The 22,328-nt window shown below is 47.1% G+C and overlaps 1 pseudogene; it reads left to right on the top strand.

Moving 5' to 3' along the window:
- LOC119440822 (uncharacterized) overlaps nt 1-21,952 on the top strand; it is a 40,483-nt pseudogene extending 18,531 nt beyond the window's left edge.
- Nucleotides 21,953-22,328: the final 376 nt, after the last annotated feature.

The raw sequence follows: 22,328 nt of genomic DNA, 5'->3' as shown, positions 1-22,328 counted from the left end.
CTGCCCCAGGCCCTGACCGTATACTATATGACATGTTGAAAAACCTACCCTCTGAAACGAAGAAAACCCTTCTCTTTCTCTATAACTCTATATGGACCTCCGGCGAGATCCCCTCTGCCTGGAAAGAGGCCATAGTGATCCCTATCCTGAAGCAGGGCAAGGATCCATCGTCCGTATCGAGTTACCGGCCCATAGCTCTAACAAGCTGCCTCTGCAAAGCTTTCGAGAAAATGATAAACCGTCGTCTGATACATTTCCTAGAATCAAACAAGCTGCTTGACCCATACCAGTGCGGTTTTCGCGAGGGTCGATCCACCATTGACCATTTGATACGTATTGAGGCACAGATACGTGAAGCTTTTGTTCACAAACAATTCTTTCTTTCTGTTTTCCTCGATATGGAAAAAGCATACGACACCACATGGCGGTTCGGAATACTGAGAGACCTCTCCCACTTTGGTATACGTGGTAATATGCTAAATGTGATTGAAAGTTATCTGCTGAATCGCACATTCCGTGTTCGAGTTGGCAATGCATTATCACGGCCTTTCGTGCAGGAAACCGGAGTACCACAGGGTGGGGTGCTCAGTTGCACTCTCTTCATTATAAAAATGAATTCCTTGCGTCTATGCATCCCACGCAACATGTTTTATTCAACGTATGTCGATGATATACAGATTGGATTTAAATCATGCAACCTTGCAATCTGTGAGCGGCAGGTTCAACTTGGTCTGAACAAGGTGGCTAAATGGGCAGACGAGAATGGGTTCTGCCTAAATCCACAAAAGAGCGCCTGCGTCCTTTTCTCTAGAAAGAGAGGACTGTACCCCGACCCCGACATTGACCTGCAAGGACAGCGTCTACCTGTAAAAACGGAGCATAAATTCTTAGGCATAATTCTTGACACTAAGCTAACATTCATACCACACCTAAAACATCTAAAAAACAAGTGCATGAAAACAATGAATATTTTAAAAGTGTTGTCACGCACTACATAGGGTAGTGACAGAAAGTGTCTGTTAAATTTGTATAAAAGCCTCATACGAACACGCCTAGACTACGGGGCCATAATTTACCAGTCAGCCACCCCAACCGCGTTGAAGATGCTGGACCCCATCCACCATCTAGGTATTCGCTTGTCTACAGGTGCCTTTAGGACAAGCCCTGTAGAAAGCCTTTACGTGGAATCCAATGAGTGGTCCCTCCACTTCCAGAGGACCTACACAGCTTTCATGTATTTTCTTAGAGTGAATGCAAACAGTGAACATCCCTCATATTCCACCGTAAATGATTTGTCCAGCTCCCACCTCTTTCATAACCGACCTGCAGTAAGAGAGCCCTTCTCGTTGCGTGTGAGAAGTCTGGCTGAGGAAATGGATGTCCCACTCTTTGAACATCGTCTAATGACACCCACTATACAGGTCTCACCGTGGCAGTGGCAGATTGTCGACTGTGATTTGTCCTTTTTTACATGTTTCGAAGCACGCCCCAGTTGCACACATTCGAATGCATTTCCTCGAACTGCAGCATAAATACTCCTGTCCGGAATTTTACACCGATGCATCAAAGTCTCAAGCTGGCGTCTCTTATGCAGCGGTTGGCCCATCATTTTCAGATGCCGACGCCCTGCACCCCCAAACGAGCATTTTCACAGCAGAGGCTTGTGCAATACTGTCGGCTCTTAAACATATCAAAGAATCGAAAATACCAAAAGCAATTATCTACACAGACTCACTGAGCGTAGTAAAAGCTTTAAAATCTCTTAAAAGGCACAAAAATCCAGTAATAGTATCGCTTTATTCATTAATATGTAATATATATGCGTCTGGGCAGCATGTTGTGGTGTGCTGGGTGCCAGGACACCGAGACATCGAGGGAAATGTACTGGCAGACCAGATTGCCACATCCATCGACGCAAAAGCTGGAAACACATCCATGCCCGTCCCTGTTCCCGATATGAAGCCATATCTACGCAAGAGACTTCGAGCCCACTGGCAACGTTTGTGGGACGCCCAGAGTCTAAAGAAACTTCACTTAATTAAGCCTCGCTTAGGGAACTGGCCATCCACCACGAAATCTAGAAGAAATGATGTCCTATTCTGTAGGCTCAGAATAGGACACACTTACGGCACGCACAATTACTTGTTGTCTGGAGGCGAACCCCCGACCTGTACTAGATGTGGGGAGGTACTTACTGTACTTCACATCCTAGTGCAGTGTCCTCTAATAGAACCTGAAAGAAAGAAACACTTTGTTCAAGCCTATAGAGAGAACATACCCCTTCACCCAGCGATGTTTTTAGCTAATGACCCGGTATTTCAGCACGACTCAGTTCTAGCCTTTTTAAACGACATCGACATTTTGCAAGTTCTTCGCCCTAGAGATTCGTAGCAGGGTCCTCTTTCAGAGGACGCTGCTGCGACAGCATTTTGAAATGCACTCTCCTCCAGGCTCTTGCTTCTAAGGGTCTCTGTGAGGCAGTAGTGCCTTGTATCGCTCAAAGCTTTTTTATACCATATTATATTCATTGCGCCCCTATCACATCATTGTCATGATCTTATTAATTTTGTCTTTTACGCACCTTTAGTGCGCAGGATTTTAGGCCCCTTTACAGCCACCCTACACCTACCCACTGTCATTGATCATACCATTGCTCACTCACTACACCACGTCTTGGCGCTCTTTGGCCATAGCTGGCCCTTGCGCCAGAAAACGACATATATCATCATCATCATGAACGTGGCGAGTCATCGCTCAACGATATCTTGGACAAAGAAGTGAAACTTGGTGCCGAGCTCTTGCAACTGCTTGTACAGTTCAGGATGAACCCAATTATCCTGACAGCGGACATCCGGAAGGCTTTCCTTCAAATTTCAATCCGACCTGAAGATCGCGACGCTCTCCGCTTTCTATGGGTCGGCCGACTGCCCGGCGACGAGGGGAAAATACCTTCCATCGTCGAATGGCGAATGACTCGTGTGCCCTTCGGAGCGTCGTCTAGCACTTTCCTTCTATCTGCTACTTTGCAGCATCACTTCGAAATGTGAAAAAAAGACTCAGCCAATAATAGCTACACGCCTAAACACATCATTCTACGTGGACGACCTCGTCATAGGACTTTCCACTGAAGAAGAGGCCCTCGAAATCTACCGTGCTGCATTAGCCATCTTAGCAGATGCAAGTATGGAGTTGAGAAAGTGGTGCTCCAACTCGAGCGTTCTTTGCCATCAATTCCTCAAGGACAACACTTCTCTCGACAACGTTGGAGAAGCCAAAGCAACAACAAAGTTGCTTGGCCTAGTATGGGACCGCGAAGCTGACGATATCGTGCTTATCACCAAAGCCGTTTCCGAGTATGTCGCTGCGCACTCAGCCACGAAACGCACCATTCTGCAGTTATTCGCAAGAATCTATGATCCTTTAGGTCTCATGGCTCCGTTCATCATTCGAGCGAAATTATTGTTCCAGCAGCTGTGGCGTAGGAACTCACCGTGGGATGAGCCATTACCGGAAGACGTCGAGAAACAGTGGGAAGGCTGGACATCCGAACTACCGACGCTCTCCTCGCTGCGAATTCCACGCTGAGTCATCTGTCACACTCCGCGACAGATTCCACCGTTTGAACTTCACCTGTTCTGCGACGCAAGCCCACTGGCATACGGCGTAGCCGTCTACATGCGCTACGAGATCGGGGGAGGAACGTTTAAGGTTCAGCTGCTCATGAGCAAGTGCAGGGTCGCACCGCTGAAGACTACCTCGCTGCCACGCCTAGAGCTGCCTGCGTGCCTGTTGGCTGCCATGCTTTGGAACTACCTCCGAGGAATTCCAGAAACATCCAGCTGTCAGGGCGTGTTTTGGAGCGTCTCATCGTTAGCCCTACACTGGATTACTGGTGACGCGAAACGATGGAAGACTTCCGTGAGAAACCGTGTTCTCGAAATCCAATGCTTGACTTCGGGGTATTCTTGGAGGCACTGCGCAGGCACCGACAACCCAGCAGACTTTATCACGCGTGGAGTAGCAGCCCAGTTATTGACCCGCAAGTTTTGCTGGTGGACCGGTCCTACATGGTTGTCACAGCCACATTTGCAATGGCCTGCGAATATTTGTTCTGCTCCTTCACCGGAGGCCCTTTCTTGCGAGAGCAGTGAAGAGATATCCGCTTGCCCCACCGCAGTAGTGGCACCCCCTTCGCCCCAACACGAGCCACTGCTTGAGGTTGCAAGCTTTGGGCGCCTCTCCCGATTACTCCGAGTAACGGTTTGGATCATGCGGTTTCGTCGGAACGCTTCGCAGAACACGCCATCTTGTACCGGACCACTTACGGCGTCCGAGTTGCACCAGGCGGAGATGTATTGGTTGAGGCTTGTCCAACCCGCAAGGGCACCTTGAGTATCAAGGTGATGGTGCTTGGCGCCACCACGGACCCTTAGCCCCCATACCGAAGCTGTCATCCGCACCGTGGCGAAAGGTTTTGAGGTGAAGGGTAGAAACCATGAACGGTGGCGGTCGGGGCCATGGTCAAGCTCCGGCCGACGGGCTCTTCGTCTGTTTACCAGGCGGCGAGCCCCGGGACCTTCCTGTGAATAAGACGGTGAAACACAGGTGACATTCTAGGAACCGTCTGCATGCCCATATCGCATGAGTATTTCTTCTTCCAAAAAACCCGATCGGTCCCTGAAAAGGGGCCGCACCGAAGAAAGCTTTGACAGAACTCGAACTGATTGCGATCACTTTCCCCGTTTCTTGATTATTCACTCTCTTGTAGACAACGACTCAGTCGCTGCAATGTCTGTTTTTGTTATCGCTAGGACCCTTCAGAAAATGATAGGAAGAAACTATGAAGCAAAGAAGCTGTCATCCGGCGATCTTCTTGTTGAAGTGTCACAGAAAGATCATTCTGACATCCTACTCAAGCAAAAGCAGTTTGCTCATCTACAGGTGTCCATTACCCCCCACCGCAGTCTGAACACAGTTCAAGGCGTAATATCAGAACGTGATCTGATCCGTGAAACAGACTCAGACCTCCTTGATGGCTTCAGAGATCAAGGTGTCACTGCCCTACGCCGCATCACCATAAGGCGAAACGGCGAAGATGTAGTGACACCCCATATCGTCTTGACCTTTAATCGTTCCCGTCTACCAGATGCTGTGAAAGCAGAGTTCATTCACTGCAAAGTACGCCCCTATGTCCCAAACCCGAGAAGATGTTTTAAGTGCCAAAAGTACGGACACGGATCAAACACATGTCGCGGAAAACTCACCTATGCAAAGTGTGGTGCTCACGAGCATCCTACTGAAAGCTGCAGTGCCACCCAAACAGAATGTCCCAACTGTCATGGGCCGCACGCTGCGTACTCGCGAACTTGTGAAATGTTCCAGAACGAGAAAAAGATCATTCAAATCAAAGTAACAGAAAACATCACATTCCCTGAAGCCCGGAAGAAGCTCTCGCTTCTCTCCGGAAGATCCTACGTTGACGCAGCGCGCCGGGGGGCCGGGCGGCGTCTAGTTACGGTGGGCACGCAATACAGCTTTGCTGATGCGCGCCTTTCTCGGCCCCCCAGCAAGCAGCCATCGGCTGCACCAACCTTTCAAGTCCCAGAGGTCAACTTCGCACACACCTCTGGAACAACCCAGACAACAGAGAGGGAGTCAACCCCTCCTGACAAACCTTCATCCGCTTCCGAGTCTCCGCCGGAAGCAATGGAAGTGACCCCGGGATCCTCAGTGTCTCAGACGCTGAGAGAATCCCCCAAAGAGAGGCGGAGTTTTCTAGACCGCCTCAAACAGAAAAAACATCCGCCAGTCAAGCCGCCTAATAAAGGCGGTGACATTTGAATAACCCGTCCCCTTATCACACGCAAAAATGGCTGCTGAGAGCATTATACACTGGAACTGCCGAGGGCTACTCAGAAATCTGGATGACATATATGAAATACTTGCACAATACCAACCTAACATACTTTGCCTACAGGAAACACACTTAAACCCAACACACAGAAACTTTTAAAACAATATGCAGTATACCGGAAAGACAGGCAAGGCACTGCCCACTCATCGGGTGGCGTCGCTATTGTCGTGCAGAACACTATCCCCTGTCAGAGTATCACCCTAGTTACCGATTTAGAGGCAGTGGCAATACGGGCTCTAACTTTTGGAAGATTAATAACTGTATGTTCCCTATACATTCCTCCGGACCATCACCTCTCCGTCGAAGAATTTGAAAAACTTATTGACCAGCTCCCGGGTCCATTCATGTTGGTTGGAGATTTTAATGCACACCACCCATTATGGGGATGTTCAAGAGCTGATTCCCGAGGTGCGCTAATCGAAAAATTTCTATTGTCTTCCGGTTCCTGTATATTTAATAAGAAAGACCCAACATACTTTAATACAGCACACAGCTCATACACAGCAATAGACCTTGCTATTGGCTCTCCAGTGCTCTTGGCAACCACTGAGTGGGCTGTTATCGATAATCTGTATGGAAGCGACCACTTTCCTGTTTGCTTAAAACACACAGGAAACATAAATATGGGTTTAAATTATCACAGGAAATTTAAAGAACAGGCTGCTGATTGGAAGAAGTTCCGAGAACTCACTAAACTGCCAATTTCTTCAATCGTAGACCTAGGTATAGACGAATTACAATCCATGATCACCCTGCATATTATAGAAGCCGCACAGAAATCAATCCCACAGACATCAAATAAGACATAAAACAAACGTAGGCCATGGTGGAATGCGGAGTGCAAGAATGCCCGTGACAACCAAAACAAAGCATGGTCAAAATTCCGCAGGTATCCTACAGTTAACAATTTAATAGACTTCAAGCGTGCTAAAGCAAATGGCAGGCGTATCCGACGTGCATCCAAACGGGAAAGCTGGCGCTCATTCCTTTCCTCTGTAAACTCCTACACAGATACACATAAAGTGTACAACAGACTTAGAGCACTTCAAGGGCGCAGTGCTCACCCAGTGCCTCTGGTCAGCACTGCTGGTGATACACTGGAACACCAAGCAGATGCAATAGGAGCACATTTTGAATATATCTTCAGCTCAGCACATTATACAGACTCCTTCATGCGACACAAGCTAGCCGAGGAACGGAAACCTATCCGTGATAAAAGGCCATCCACAGGAGGGTACAATAGCCCTTTCACTATGGAGGAACTGAAGGCGGCTCTGGGAACATGTGGCAACTCAGCAGCAGGCCCAGACAGGATTACATATGGCATGCTTAAGCACATACATGAATACACCCTTATAACCATCCTCTTTCTGTTTAACAAGATATGGTCCTTTGGGCGCCTACCCAAAGCCTGGAAAGAGGCTGTTATCATACCCATTCTTAAACAAGGAAAGGAAGCCACACTTGCAGCTAGCTACAGGCCCATTGCCTTGACTAGTTGCTTGTGCAAGGTGTTTGAGAAAATGATAAATCGCCGCCTTGTGTATTTCCTTGAATACAACGGCCTTCTTGACCAACGTCAAGCTGGATTCAGGTCTGGCCGGTCGACAACTGACCAGCTTGTAGCATTTGAATCTTATGTCAGGGATGCCTTTATCCACAAACAACACTGTCTTTCTGTATTCTTTGACCTGGAAAAAGCTTATGACACGACCTGGCGTTATGGCATTCTCCGTGATCTGCATTCTTTTGGAGTCTCGGGAAACATGCTTAATACTATAGAAAGCTACCTCTCCGAACGCACCTTCGTGGTTCGTCTTGGAAATGCTCTATCGAAGCGGTTCATACAGGAGAATGGCGTTCCTCAAGGTGGCGTACTCAGCTGCACGCTTTTCATAGTTAAAATGAACTCCCTAAGCAGTGTGTTGCCCAAAACAATCTCTTACTCTGTTTACGTAGACGATGTCCAGATCAGCTTCAAATCCTGCAACTTGGCCATCTGTGAACGGCAAATTCAGTTGGGGGTAAATAAACTCTCAAGCTGGGCAGATAAAAATGGGTTTAAATTCAACTGTGGGAAAACCGTCTGTTTACCTTTTTCTCAACAGCGTGGCATTAGGCCGGACCCCAACATCACACTGAACGGGCAGACGATAGCCGTTAAACAAGATCACAAATTCCTAGGTGTTGTGGTCTATAAAAAGCTCACCTTTGTTGCACATATCAAGCAGTTGCGATTGAAATGCTTGAAAGCAATGAACTTACTAAAGATCCTTTCCCATCAGTCATGGGGTACAGACCGTGACTGTTTACTGAACCTTCTGAATAGCGTTGTACTGTCACGTATTGACTATGGCTCGGTAGTGTACGAATCAGCGTCAAAGTCTGTGCTAAAGATGCTTGACCCAGTGTACCACCTTGGGCTCCGTCTAGCCACTGGTGCTTTCAGAACTAGCCCAATAGTCAGCCTGTATGTTGAGGCTAACAGATGGTCACTGGAACGGCGAAGGCAGTGCACAAGCTTAGTGTATGCCACTAAGGTGCTCTCTCACGCAGAACATCCATCTGGTGAACTCCTGCGGGACACAAATAACACCCAGCTGTTCTTGAGGCGATCATCAGCAACGCCACCATATCCCATTAGGGTCGCGTCACACATTGAAAGCCTGCACATACCGGTCTCCAACCTCCAGGTGGTGTCCCATAAAGACACCATTGCGCCGTGGGAAATACACGCTGTTAGCTGTGATATCTCATTTCTTGAGGTGGGCAAACATGGGCACCCGCTCGCAATAAATCAGCACTTTATGTACTTGCAGGCAAAATACAGGTGTGCCGAGTATTACACTGATGCATCCAAGTCCTCAGCTGTCGCATGTGCCGCACATGGCCCTCAATTCTCCGAATCAAAAACAATGAACGAAAATACAAGCATATTTACTGCAGAATGCTGTGGCATCCTCCTTGCCGTAAGGCACATCCTACAGAAGAAACAACCAGCCTCCATCATATACACTGACTCCCTCAGTGCGGTGACTGCGTTGTCATCCGGTAAAAAGCATAAAAATCCAGTGACTAATTTCCTTCTAAAATGTCTCATGTCGGCTCATAAATCCAAACTTAAAATCACACTATGCTGGGTACCGGGGCACTGCAACATAGCTGGAAATGAGGTAGCTGACAGACTTGCGCAGTCAGCTGCCCTCCGTATTTCTATTGACATAGACAATGTACCCTACGAGGACCTTAGGCCACACATTAGAAACAGAATTCGTAGGCAATGGCAAGAAGAATGGGATGCAGCAATCGAAAACAAACTACATACAATAAAGCCCATAATAGGAAGATATGCTACCGAGAAATGCGACAGATATAAAGAGGTTGCACTATGCAGGCTTAGAATAGGACACACATATGCAACACATTCACATCTGTTAAACAATTCTCCAGCTCCGCACTGTCCAAAATGTGGTGACCGACTGTCCGTCATTCATGTTCTAATCATGTGCAAGAGGCTAGAACCAGACAGGAGACGTTACTTCCCAGAACTATACAGAAATCAGATACCTCCGCACCCGTCCTTCTTTCTCGGCGACTACCAAATGTTTTCACTAAAAAGAGTTTTTAAGTTTTTAGCGAGTGTAGGCTTCCTACGCGCCATTTCATATTACCATTGAACTCAGCCTTGTCTCATTCCCGAGGAAATGGCTGAGATTTCTTATCTTACATGTCAGGCGCTCCACACTCCTTGCCCTGACAAGGACTGTTGCTGAGGCTGCCTGACCTTGTAAATGTCATGCGCTTTGCCCATAATCATCAAATGTAATCATTACTCAATTATTTTAGGCCCTATACACCACTGTTTTTTATCCTTATCTTTTACTGCTTACTAACCTGAGTCGACCATCAACCTTGTGTTTGGCGCTCTTTGGCCTCAGTTGCCCTTGCGCCATAAAAATCTACCACTAACTAACTGAGGCTTGTCCAACACTCCGCATTCGCAATCGAAGTCACGGCCTTGGAGGAAGGACAGCGAATAGTAAAAACCAGTCAAAAGACGAAGGACAGAGAAGAGACGTGGCACACACGACGACTGGCTTCGACTGACACACGACGACCAGTCGTCGTGTGTGCCACGTCTCTTCTCTGTCCTTCGTCTTTTGACTGGTTTTCACTATTCAGTATGTACCAACTGACCCAGACTGCTACTCTACTGCAATGCGTCTCTTCTTCGCTGGGTAACCTTTTAAATGTGCACTCCCCTGAAACCAGTCGTCGTGTGTGCCACGTCTCTTCTCTGTCCTTCGTCTTTTGACTGGTTTTTATAGTTCAGTATGTACCAACTGACCCAGACTGCTACTCTACTGCAATGCGTCTCTTCTTCGCTGGGTAACCTTTTAAATGTGCACTCCTCCGAAACCAGTCGTCGTGTGTGCCACGTCTCTTCTCTGTCCTTCGTCTTTTGACTGGTTTTTACTATTCAGTATGTACCAACTGACCCAGACTGCTACTCTACTGCAAGGACAACGAGTTCCCAACACCTCCAGTGTGCTGACGCTACAGCCGTTTCTCGACCGTGACAGACTACTTCGTGTAGGAGGCTGACTACAGCAGCTTAACGACCGAGAGGAATTGAATCATCCGATCTTGCTTCCTGCAAATCACCGGTTCACCGACCTCTTGGTTGATGCAACACACGTAAGACTCCTACATGGAGGAGTTCAACTCACCCTCCTGGACCTTCGGGACCGCTTTTGGATCCTCAAGGGGCGTCGCACAGTGAAGCGCGTTCTGAAAGCGTGCTTAGCATGCCGCCGATGGCGCCTACTTCCCGAAGCTGCCCCTGTAGCCCCCTTGCCAAGGGAAATAATTCGTGAAGCAACACCGTTTGAAGTGGTGGGAATTGACTTCTGCGGGCCACTCAATTGTCGTGCTGAATTACCATCCACTGCAAAAGTGTACATCGTTGTTTTTTCTTGTGCTGTGACGAGGGCTGTACACCTGGAGTTGACCACAGATATGACAGCGCAAGCATTCTTGCTAGCATTCAGACGCCTTGCAGCACGACGTGGAATCCCTGCTATCGTGCACTCTGACAACGTGAAAACATTCCGCTGCAGCACCAAGCATTTGTGCTCCCTTTTCAAAGATAACGTTCAAGACTATGCCAGCTCTCACCGAATCCATTGCCGCTTTATTGCTGAATGTGCGCCGTGGTGGGGAGGCTTCTGGGAGCGTGTAATCCGCACAATTAAGGATGCAATGAAGCGTTACCTGGGACGGAGCAGCTTGAGCTACAACGAGCTACTCGCCGTGCTTGCTGAAGTTGAGGCGGCAGTTAACTGCCGTCCGCTCACCTACTTGGAGGATGACGTCACATCCACAGAAGTTTCTACGCCCTCACACTTCTTAGTCGGCAAGCGTCTCTTCACTTTGCCAACAGAACAAGAAAACCCTGCTCTTAATGCTGATGCGCCTGACCTTCGACGACGAGCTCGGCATCGGGAACAGCTGCGCAGGCTTTGGAAGCAGTGGAAGAAGGAATACCTTCTTTTCCTGCGCTCTGCTCACCACAGCAAGCCTGTGCCGTCATCCAGCTTAAGGCCCGACGATCTTGTTGTCGTCGAGGACATAAACACTCCGCCTATGACATGGAAGATGGGCCGCGTCGTTAAGGCGTTTCAAGGAAGAGACGGTATTGCGCGGTCCTTCCTGATACTACTATCGAACGGCCAGCAAGTGCGACGTCCCATACAGCGGCTTTACCTCCTGGAGGCGCACACGTTCAACGCGGCCGCGGGAGTGTGATGAAAACTAAAGACGACGAAGAGGAGAGAACGCGTGAGGCGAAGGCTCGCGCGAGCGCCATCTTTGACCAGTTGGTTGAATAAACCGCAATCGGCGGACGCGCAGTCGCTTCGTTGCTTACATACACACAGGCAAAACGGGCATTAAAATGACACATGGCGTGCATAATGCCACATAATTTATTTTTTCTGCAAGGTGCAAAGAAATCAAAAGGTCATTAAGGCAGCTAGTGGCCTTCTTTGTGCAAGTACACCTGTGCAAGTACACCTGTGCAAGTACCCTTACTGTCCCACTCTGTGTTAGTATCTTAATTTCTCAAGAGTGACTTTGAGGTGAGAGACAGGGGTGTGTTGGTAAATGTGTACCTACTTTATTTCTGATGAACAGGTTATTCTCCCATGCACAAGCGTGGCTCAATGTCCTTCGTGAATTTTGTGCGAGTCCCGTGGCACACTGCGTAAACGTTTGCTTCTTCCTGGAGTCATTTCTCTCTTTTTTTTGACTGCCTGAAATCAAGGGACAGGGGTGTGCAAGTCTCATAGAGGCTACAAGAAACTACCGGCATTCTGTATATATCGTTACGCGAAGGACGAGTCAATTAGACGAGCAACTATTTACAGGATATGTTTACAACAGCGGTTGCAGTGCTTACCGGTTGGATTCACAGCGCGAGCCCAGTGCGTTCTTCCTCCTCTTTTCTCGAGTGATGGCGCCCGTGCAGCTCGTTCAAACAACCAAATACAAGATGCGTGTAGCAATATTCTTCATTTTGCAGCTCATGTAGGTACATACCTCCCTAGGCTTTGTTGTTCTTCGTGACAACAATGGTTTGATTCTGCTCCTATGCATTGTATTCTTTCGGATATCCTGAGCAACTGTGATCAAACTAAGCAGAGGAAGCCTCGTGCAACCAACCTATTTTCTTGGTTAATAAAACAGCCCTGCATCATGGAAGGCAAAGTCTCAACAGCAAAGACTTCATATGCAGAGTTGTTTTGCAGTGTGCATCCATCATATTGTAGCAGACCTTTCTTAGCCCTCGTTTGGTGACAAAAGCAAACATGTTCTCAGGATAGCTTCAGATTGCTTGTCCAATAATTGGCGAAGTTATTATGGAACTAGCTCACTTATAAATGAAAGTTAGTTCTGTGTTTAAAATAGTTAAAATTTGTTTCGAAACACAGCAAGGAAAGTGGCAAGACGTTTAAGGGGGGTTTCAAATATTTGAGCAAAAATGATTACGTCATCGAGATAACAGACAGGTTGTCCACTTCAAGCCTCGGAGAAGAGTCCATCATTCTTTCAAACGTTGCTGGGACATTGCAAAAAGCCCGAAGGGCATGACTCTGAATTTAAAAAGTTCATCAAGTGTAATAAATGCTGTCTTCTCGCGATCTTTCTCATGAACAGCGATCTGCCAGTAGCCTGAGCGGAGGTTAATCGATGAAAAATATTTCGGCCCATGTAGGTAATCAAGTGCATCATCGATATGAGGCAGAGGATACATGTCCTTTTTGGTGATATTGTTGAGATGGCAATAGTCAACACAAAATCTCCTGGTGTTGTCTTTTTTCGTGACCTTGCAGGATAACTGGCGAGGCCCACGGGCTAGCGGAAGGCTCAGTGATGTTGTTCTTCAGCTTCTTTGCAACTTTGCTTTGAATGGTGCTGCGCTCTGCAGCAGACACACGTTAGGGGCGGTGATGGACGGGACGTGTCTCTCTCGCCGATAAGTGACGACGGCTGTCTGGCTGAGCGGGCGGTCATCGAAATAAAAAATATCGCGGTAACTGAACAGTATGGCCTAAGGTCTTCAGTTTGAGCTGGAGAGAGGTCGGTAGCGATCATCTTATCGGCGTCATGGTAGGATGAGCAAGCCGAACTGGAGCACACGACAATAGGGCTTACAGCGGCAGAAATAGCGGGCGGGAACGGAGATATGTGGCACTCGTGCACAGGGGTCAGACTAGCCACTGTCATGTTACCGGAAAGAACATGTGCAACACATCCAAAGTTTAGAACGGGAAGCCAAGTAGAATTATCTACAATGGTGACAACGGTACTTGGGAGCGCGATGCCATGCTGCAGAATAATGTCGACAAGGGGAGAGATGATGTAGTCGCCATCAGGAACATGTGCTCGAGTATTAAAACAGTACGGTAGAAGCTGCTTGAGGCGGCAACCGGCCGAATTCGGCAGCATACAGGGACGGAGAATGTGCATCAGAAACAAAGTTGCTGTCGGAAGGGAGGTCCAACTGCACGACACCGATAGTGCAGTCTGTTAGGGCAGAATGGGTCGAAAGAAAGTCGAGCCCCAAAATCAGGTCATGTGAACAGTGCTCTAACACAATAAGACGGTGGTTTGGTGGCTGGCAATTGTTACTCATGCTGTACACATGCCCACAACCGGTGGCATACGGTCGTCGGCAATGTGTACTGTGCAAGGTACAGCAGGAATGAGGACCCTTCTGAGTCTTGCGAAGGGTGGCACTCATTACAGACATCTTAGGAACTTCACTGGGACTCCAGCCACCACAACGTCTAGTATACTTCCACGGGTAGGCAAAGTTATCAGGATTTCCAGGCCAGGTCGTTGTTGCAGCGTCACCTTCAGGAGCTGCACTGACTAGTTTACCAGTGGCATGAATGCAGGGAAAGAAGAGCGGCGGGCCTGTGGCGAACGAGGCCAACGACTGAAGGGCGATGGTGACCGGCTGGTACGGAAGGTTGGTGGTATGTTGTCAGTATTCATAGCCGGAAGACTTAAGAGAAATGGCGAGAACCTTGATCTGGACGGTTGGACGGGAAGCTCCACCTAGAGGGGGATGACAACGACTGTGGCAATAACAAGTGATATGTACAACACGCAAGCAATTGAAACAAATTTGCCTATCGTGCGGTGTTCTCCAGTCAGCCGGGTTATGACGGCGAGTTGGAAATGCTGAAAACGGATGCAGTGGTTGGGTGGGGCCGGTCATAACTGACAGTGGCATCACGAATGGGGCAGAGAGACGGGAGGCCTCAATTTGCCATGTCTTCTTTGACAATGGCCTGTATAAGCGAGATAGAACATGCATTGTCTTAGCAATGCTGATGAGGAACGGCTGGAGACATGACTTCGAGCTTAACGAATTAACCGAATTAACGAATTAACCACAACAAGTTTTCTTATTCCGACAGATGAGGTCGTGACTGGTCCTAGCACAAAGACGTCGAAGCTGAATTCGGTAGCCTGTTAAACTGCCGCGTAATGCGGTGACCCTTAATCAGTTCGAAATTGTTGCACTCTTTGATGATCGCGTCTACCGCGTCATAGATCTTGCTGGTAAGCAGGTTGGATGCGTCATCTGCTATTCCTTTCAAGATGTGGCCAATCTTTCTGTCTCGTTCATGTCTTTGTCAACTTTACGGCAGAGCGCGAGGACATCTTGAATATATGCCACCTAAGATTCTGTCTACGTTTCAGCGTGGGTCTATAGCTCCTCCTTCACTGCCAGCTGACGGCCAAAGAGCTTTGAAAAGAGGTCTAGAAGCTTCTCCTTGCAAACATCCCAGCTGGTTATGAGCTGTATGGTTATCCCAGCTGGTTCGTGGTTGTCGTACCATGATAGCGCCGTGTCTTGGAGGTAGAATATCACATTCGCTAGCATTATCATTGCGTCGCACCGACTATTTTCGCTTACACGCTCGTAGCAGGAAATCCAGTCTTCAATGTCCGTACCATCTGTGCATGAAGCTCCCTGGTTCTCGCGGCTGGGACAACATGAGGTGGGGGGTCGGTCATTCTGGCGCCTTGCCCATCGGTCATCGTGGAAGGGCTCACGCGGCGACCGCTGCGGAGCTCCGTGTTGGTACGTTGGTACCCCGCACCTCCACCAAAATGTTGTGAGGCGGAAACAAGCACAAATGTCGTTTATGAAAGGCGAATGCTGAAGGCACCAGCTGGCGCTAGAACATAGCGGCAGAAGCGCCAGCAGCAAGAACACAACTTCGTCATCGTCTCTTGCCTGCTTGTCCTGTTCTGCATTGCGACAATATGTTAAAGGAAATTCTTTTAATAGCATACCTAAGAACTTTTTAAGACTGTCTGTGTGCACAAAAGTTGAAAACTTGTACTGCCAGCGCATGATAAAGTGTGACACAGGATGGAAGCCATGCTAAAACTGGTGCCAGTAATGCCATTGTAAAAACATTTCGTTAAAGGTGATAACATTGAACACAAGGTTCTAAGGAGCTCATGAAATCATAGGCAGACATGTATCAGCTGAATTCTGTATCAAAATTGCACTACTCTTGTCCATACAGTCCTTGACTGGTACAAAGTAAGCATATGTGTACAAAGTGTTGCCATCACCTAAGAATGTACTACCGACTAAAAAAGTTTACGGACCAAGGGATCTGACAAAAAGCTGGATATCTCCGAAGCCTCAAAATGCAGCCTGGTATTCCCATTTCCAGCCTCTACTGGTATATGCATACAACATTGTGATGTACGATTTTACTTGATACTTTTAAAGGCTGCTTATATATTTAGCGTTTTCTGAGATACCGTGGTCCGTAAATTTTTTTGGTCGATAGTACATTAAATATGGTAGTCACACGTAAGACTAATTTTTGATGAAAGGATTTACCTTTAGGGTGGTGTCTCTGCATCTTGATCATGAAAGTGATGTGTGAAGCAAAACTTACAAACTTATGTTTAGCTAGCCTAACCACCACAGGCGACTTGCACATTGCCCCTGCTTTCCTCCTATTTGTAGCACTCGTCCTAACTGCGATGAAGTTTTCTGTGATGACAGGGGGAAAGGCTATTATTGTAGACACGAAAAATCGCAAAACCACTGACCTTGTTAGCATGTTGAATCTCCAGTCATTGCTCCTCAAAAACGCACAATAGTTGTTATGGTGTCTTCATGTTGTAGAGCTTTATCATGAGCATTCTGCACCTATTTTTGATGTGCTTGTATATGTTCACACAGCTAACTGAGTAGAGCACTCGTCTTGTCTGTTGTGCTCATATTTGTTGTTTCACCTATTTATTTTCCCTTAGAAGCCATGCACCTGCTAGCCCAGCAATGCAGAGCAAATTTCTGTTTAATGTTGAAAGTTCTTGTTGGCTGCCACAAAGTGCTCCGCTGTGGTTGCATGTGGCGAGACTGTCGAGGCTACATCTTAAAATTTGTGAAAGCACTGTATTCCTTCTAAACATTACACAGCGTTGTTCTATGCACAAACCCTGTATGCATGTTTTCATGCCGGGCAGCATGAGAGTACATGGCTTTATGCATTGTTTATCTGAAAATATTTAAAACAAATTAACGTATGCCCGGGCCTAAAAACTATCTTACTTTTCAAAGTCTCTTCTGAAGAACTTCGTGTCAAGGTGTGAAGCACTATATGGTGTGGCATTCATGACATATAATGTCCATGCACTCCTTCACCTTGGAAACTGCTCGTTCCCTTGGGCCCCTTTGGGCAAATTCTGCTTTCGTTTTTGAAGGGGCAATGGCACCATTCTGCGGCAGATTTCTGCAGCAAAGGGCCTTCCGGACCAAATTGTAGAACGTGTCATCATGTTCCAGCAGCTACAGCGTGTGCTTGCAAGTCCACTTCTAGCTTCTGAAGAAAAAAGGTTGTGCAATGGCTTCCTTGGATATGCACCTGTAAAAATCTTTTTTGCGTGTGGATGGCCTATCGCTGTTGGGCATAGGCACGAACACAGTGCTGAGTGCCGAAGAGCAGGATGCAGTGTATGGTCGGTGTGGAGTGGCTGCGCCCACTGCTGTGGAATATGAGCGGTTTGTGCAAAAGAAGCAAGTTTTCCACAGCACTGGATTCAGAAGACCTTCAAAATCTGATACAACCTTTGTGCGGACGGATGCTGGGTACTATGCACGAATTGAGAAGATACTTGTGCTTCAGGAGACAGGCTGTTGCGTTGTCATCTGCAGACCCGTAATTATAGCAGATGTTCGTGCCATTCCTCCTTACATAAAGGAGTGTTTTCTTTCCTGTGATGGAACGCGGGACGCGTTCCTGCCTGATGACATTGTTGACAGCTGTTTGTGCATAGATTTTGTGCAAGAAAAGATGTTCATTTGTGACCTCCCAAACAAGATTGAAAGGGATTAAAGGGACACTAAAGAGAAAAATATGCTTAGTTGTTCCGCATTACCAAAAGCAAAATTGTCTAAAGCTACGGCGGAATGGAAGATCCATAAGGGGAACGCTCTACTGCAACTGCATTCCGCGAATATCTTCACTGCTTTCAGAATGCAGTGGTTGAAACACGTACCGAGCTGCTTATCACTCATGTATACCACCCCGTCGTCACCTGTGCAAAGGGCGATCCTGCAGAAACGAGGGAGGAGTACGTGCTGCAGCGCACTTCGATTCCAGTTAGTAGCAGCACAGCAAAGGGCTTGCTCTATTGTAACGAGAGTCATTTACAAGTGGCTCTGCACATTAAATACGTTGCAGATAAAAAATGTCACAGTTTCGCCCTAAGGGCGAAGCAATGAATGCGATACCAACACAGCAATGTCATACGAAGTAAGGTGAGCGGCTTTGGTAGCAATATGAATTGTAGTAAACATGAGCTAATTAAGTAAGCAGGTGTGCTGCGGCGTAAGTAGACCGACATGAGGAGGGACTCGATGACCACGAGAAGGTGCGTGTGAAACGGTGGTGTTGATGAGAAGCGCTGCCCGTGGGCAGCGCGTGCGAAGGGACACACCTGTAGCGCTGCACTGCCGATCCGGGCAGCATTGCATGTGTAGCGTGCGTTGGAAAATGTGGCCCGACTATTACTAACTGAATGAACAAGCGTGGTGTGAGCGCGCACAAACAAACATCACTAGATCACACTGAATGACTGCAGACAACGACCGTCAAAACTATGGCAGCAAGCGGATACGCCGCAGCGGCGAAGGTACGTGCGGTCTATCGCTTCAACGGAAACCGAGCGGCGAATGCACGGCGCATAAAGGTCAGAGCCGTGTGGAGATAAGAGACGGTGCGAGCGAGCGACGAGCGCGGTTGTTGGCAGAGTGGAAGTGCGCCCCCCCCCCCTCCCTCCGGCGCTGGCTTCCCGCTTCCTTGCTTGCGTGTGGGAGATTGAGTGCGTTCGCTCTCCGTGATAGCGCGCGTCCCCGCACGCTTCCGCTCGGGCATACGGCACGCGGCGAAGATTTTATCTATAGGGAACCTCACGGCGACGACGACGGCCGAAATTCGGTTTAAGTGTCCATATAATTGCTATCGCAATAATAAGTTAGACGAGAATGTGCGTAATGCGCACACGAATCTGCTTTTAAAATACCGAAATCAACAAAAATAATGCAGCATAGGCCTGAACAGTTTGCAGGTAGCGGTTAATACCACAACTGAGGACGCAGCTTACAGAGGCATCTTAGCAGTAGTATCTAATTCCTACACTGTAGTCTAGAGTTCGATTTTCCACCACACCTAATTTTTTGCCTGATCTTTTTGTCTTTTCTTTCTTTTTTGAGGCAGTTTCCATCACAAGAGTTCCCAAACTGGGTTCTGCAGGGCCCAGAGGTTCCTCGAATGGAAATTAAGAGTTTTGCGAGCAGTCAAAGCGAATCTAATCTCATGTTCCTTTCAGTGCATTTTCACATTTGAGTGAATTTAAACATAAAAAGCACCACGTTCCCACTTCGGTAGTTTTCATGGAAAAGATCATTGTGGCAGCAGCAAGGGTCACTCGCGCCTGTTTGTGAACGAAAACTTCAGGTGACCTGAAAAGCAATCAGCAGAGCTAACTTAGGAGAAGAGGTGCGCTTCTCTGTTTTCATTACGTCATGATTATGTTAATTTGAGGGTTGCAGTTTCAACTTCGTAGTTGTGATATGATGCTGTATGAACATATTTTTACGAATTAAGGGGACTGGTAGCGCAGCACAATTGCACCATTGTACTATTTGCGATAAGCACACCATAGTACTATTGTGTTGAGGGCTACCAAGTGGAATGCATGTCTCTTGCTGTGAAATTGCCCATCAACACTATGGAAGCAGATGTTGAAGTTGTTACTGCAATAATGAGCATGTCACTCTATGTGGGCTGTGCCAAAACAGACATGCGGCGCTATAACACACGGAATAAGTGCTAATGGAAGAGAAACATCTATTTAGCTGTTCAGTATGCTTATGCTAGATGTATGTTAACATAAAACAAGACGACCAACGAAAAATATCAGATGGACTTCCATAATATCAGTGCCGGATCAGTCTAACATACCTGTAAATAAATTTGGTGGGAGACGTAGGTCATACATTTAGTCACAACTTACAAACTAAGCCACCCGTACTATAAGAAGATGCTGTGTGTGCCTGAAAAATGTGAAGTGGCGACACTGTCTTGAAATTGTTGGACCAGCTTGCCATGACGTTACATAGATTTTGACAGCATCTACTCGACCTTAATTGAATTTTTATCAGTAGAAATGGATGCATCGCTTTCTAAAAGAGCCAATGACTCAATTCAGGAAATTTGAACATCTTTTACTGAATTACAATGGCCTAAATGTGAAAAAATGTTTTGCAATCTGTGATGTCACACTGACTGGGGTTCTGGTGTGAAATTCAAAAAAGAGACTTTTATCGTCATTTTCTCTTCTAATAATCAGCCTAGTTGTTGCCCCAAAATCAATGCAATTAGTATTTCAAAGATACGTTTTATCATTCTGAGCTGAATCAGTATCTCTTTAGTGTCACAGTGTAGGCCATGCAATTTTGTGCATAAGACACTTTTTCTGGAAACACGTTTGTCCTATTGGTACCTGGAAGTTTAATGTTCGTCATTTTATTTAGCTTGCAGCTTCCTGCCCACATTTTTCTGAAGCGAAAGTCTGTTAGAAGAGCTGACTGTTCTGTTTGGTCACTTTATGACATCTTTAAAAACCTATATTTTCTTTTTCTATTGTGGGGGGTAAATAAGCTTCTAGTAGAAAAGTGGGTGTTGTGTGGATAAAGCCAAGTATAGCGGGACAGCCAATTGCCGAATCAAAAAATTTCAACATTTTCACATTCCTTTCACATTCTCATTTCACATTTTCACATTCGATCATTTTCAACAAAGGATATCACTTGTATATTTTGCTAGTAATGTAAAATCGTGTGCTCTGTGCTGTATCCACTGTTGTGTAAATTGCACCAGTCCACATTTAATGAAAGCTGCTACATTCCTATACAAATGAGATGACTTGTGCCAAAGCTGTTCCAAAGGGCAGTGAACAATGTATGTGGCATGAGCATATGCAAAGGATGCTGTACTTGTGTGCGTTTCTCCACTCAGATGGTAGAGGGCTGCGACTGACATATTTATAACTGCAATTGTTGACGTATAGTGAGTAATATTCTGTCCATTTATCTGTGATCTTAGTGATAATCGCTGTTTTTGGCTACAGCTGCTTTATTTATGCTTTATTACTACAGTCACCTACTGATATTTTGAATGTAAGTTCTATTGTGGCGCGTACACACTAGCGGCAAAGCGCACGCGGCGCGCAAGCGGTGGCAAAACGAATCTGCGGCAGGGCGGCCACACCAACCGGTGGCGCGCCACTGCAACAGTCACGTGACAGCATAGACACCTCCCCCCTTCTCGAACTATCCGAGCTGACGCGTGCAGATGATAGTGCGAAACGAGTTTCCGGCTAACACCGGACGCGAGTACGAAACAAGCGGTTGGGCGGGTCCGCATGACACCAGTTTCCCGCGCGCACGTCACGGAAGCAGGCCGCTCTCATTGGTCTCCTTCACCCGCGGCACGCGGCAAAACCGCAAAAAATCGGTCCAGCGAGGAATCCCTGCCGCGGCAAGCAAAACCTGTTTCGCGGCTGCTTTCGCGGCGTGCGTCGTGCCGGCAGCGGCGCGCCACGCGCGTTTTGCCGCTAGTGTGTACGCTAGTGTGTACGTGCCATTAGACTTGCTTGATAATTTGGTCATCCAAGCAGTGCTCCATAGAGCCACTTCCCAGCCATTCCTTATGCCTGCTTCATAAGGCATATGCATGGTGTGACGAATTTCGAAAGCCATATAGAAATTTCGCTTCACATTTATGACTTTCACGCATCATGTCGTAAAACTTGTAGCCGCAAGCTAATTGAAGTCTTCATTTTTAGGGCTATCATCCTCACCCTTGTCATTGCCAAATTATTTCTGACTTCCACATGCAGTTCGAGTGCTTCAAGAAGATACATTGACTTAGTGTCAAACTAATTTTCCACCACATAGTTTCTACAAAATAATGCACATTAGGCCTACCAGTGTAGCTGGGACGACTGGATGGCATAGTGGCAAGTGACAAGCCATCGTAAGAAGGTTGCTGCGATTTAGTGGCCATGACTGGTAATCAGGCCCGAGACTGTTTACTGATGACTGATTACTTAATTGCTGGCAGCCTTCTGGTTTCCATAAAATTTGCCTGTGAATTAGCTTGTTTAGCTGTTGTTTTGCTTTCTATTCTTGCGTGTCCAGTTTGCATTTTTATGCACTTCCGTCAGTTCCTGAAAATTGGTCGGCTGCTATATATATATATATATATATATATATATATATATATATATATATGTGTGTGTT

The sequence above is a fragment of the Dermacentor silvarum genome, chromosome 2 (genome assembly GCF_013339745.2).
Source record: "Dermacentor silvarum isolate Dsil-2018 chromosome 2, BIME_Dsil_1.4, whole genome shotgun sequence".
Classification (NCBI taxonomy): Eukaryota; Metazoa; Arthropoda; class Arachnida; order Ixodida; family Ixodidae; genus Dermacentor; species Dermacentor silvarum.
The sequence above is the reverse complement of the archived record's forward strand: the minus strand, read 5'-3'. Positions and strand labels throughout refer to the sequence as shown.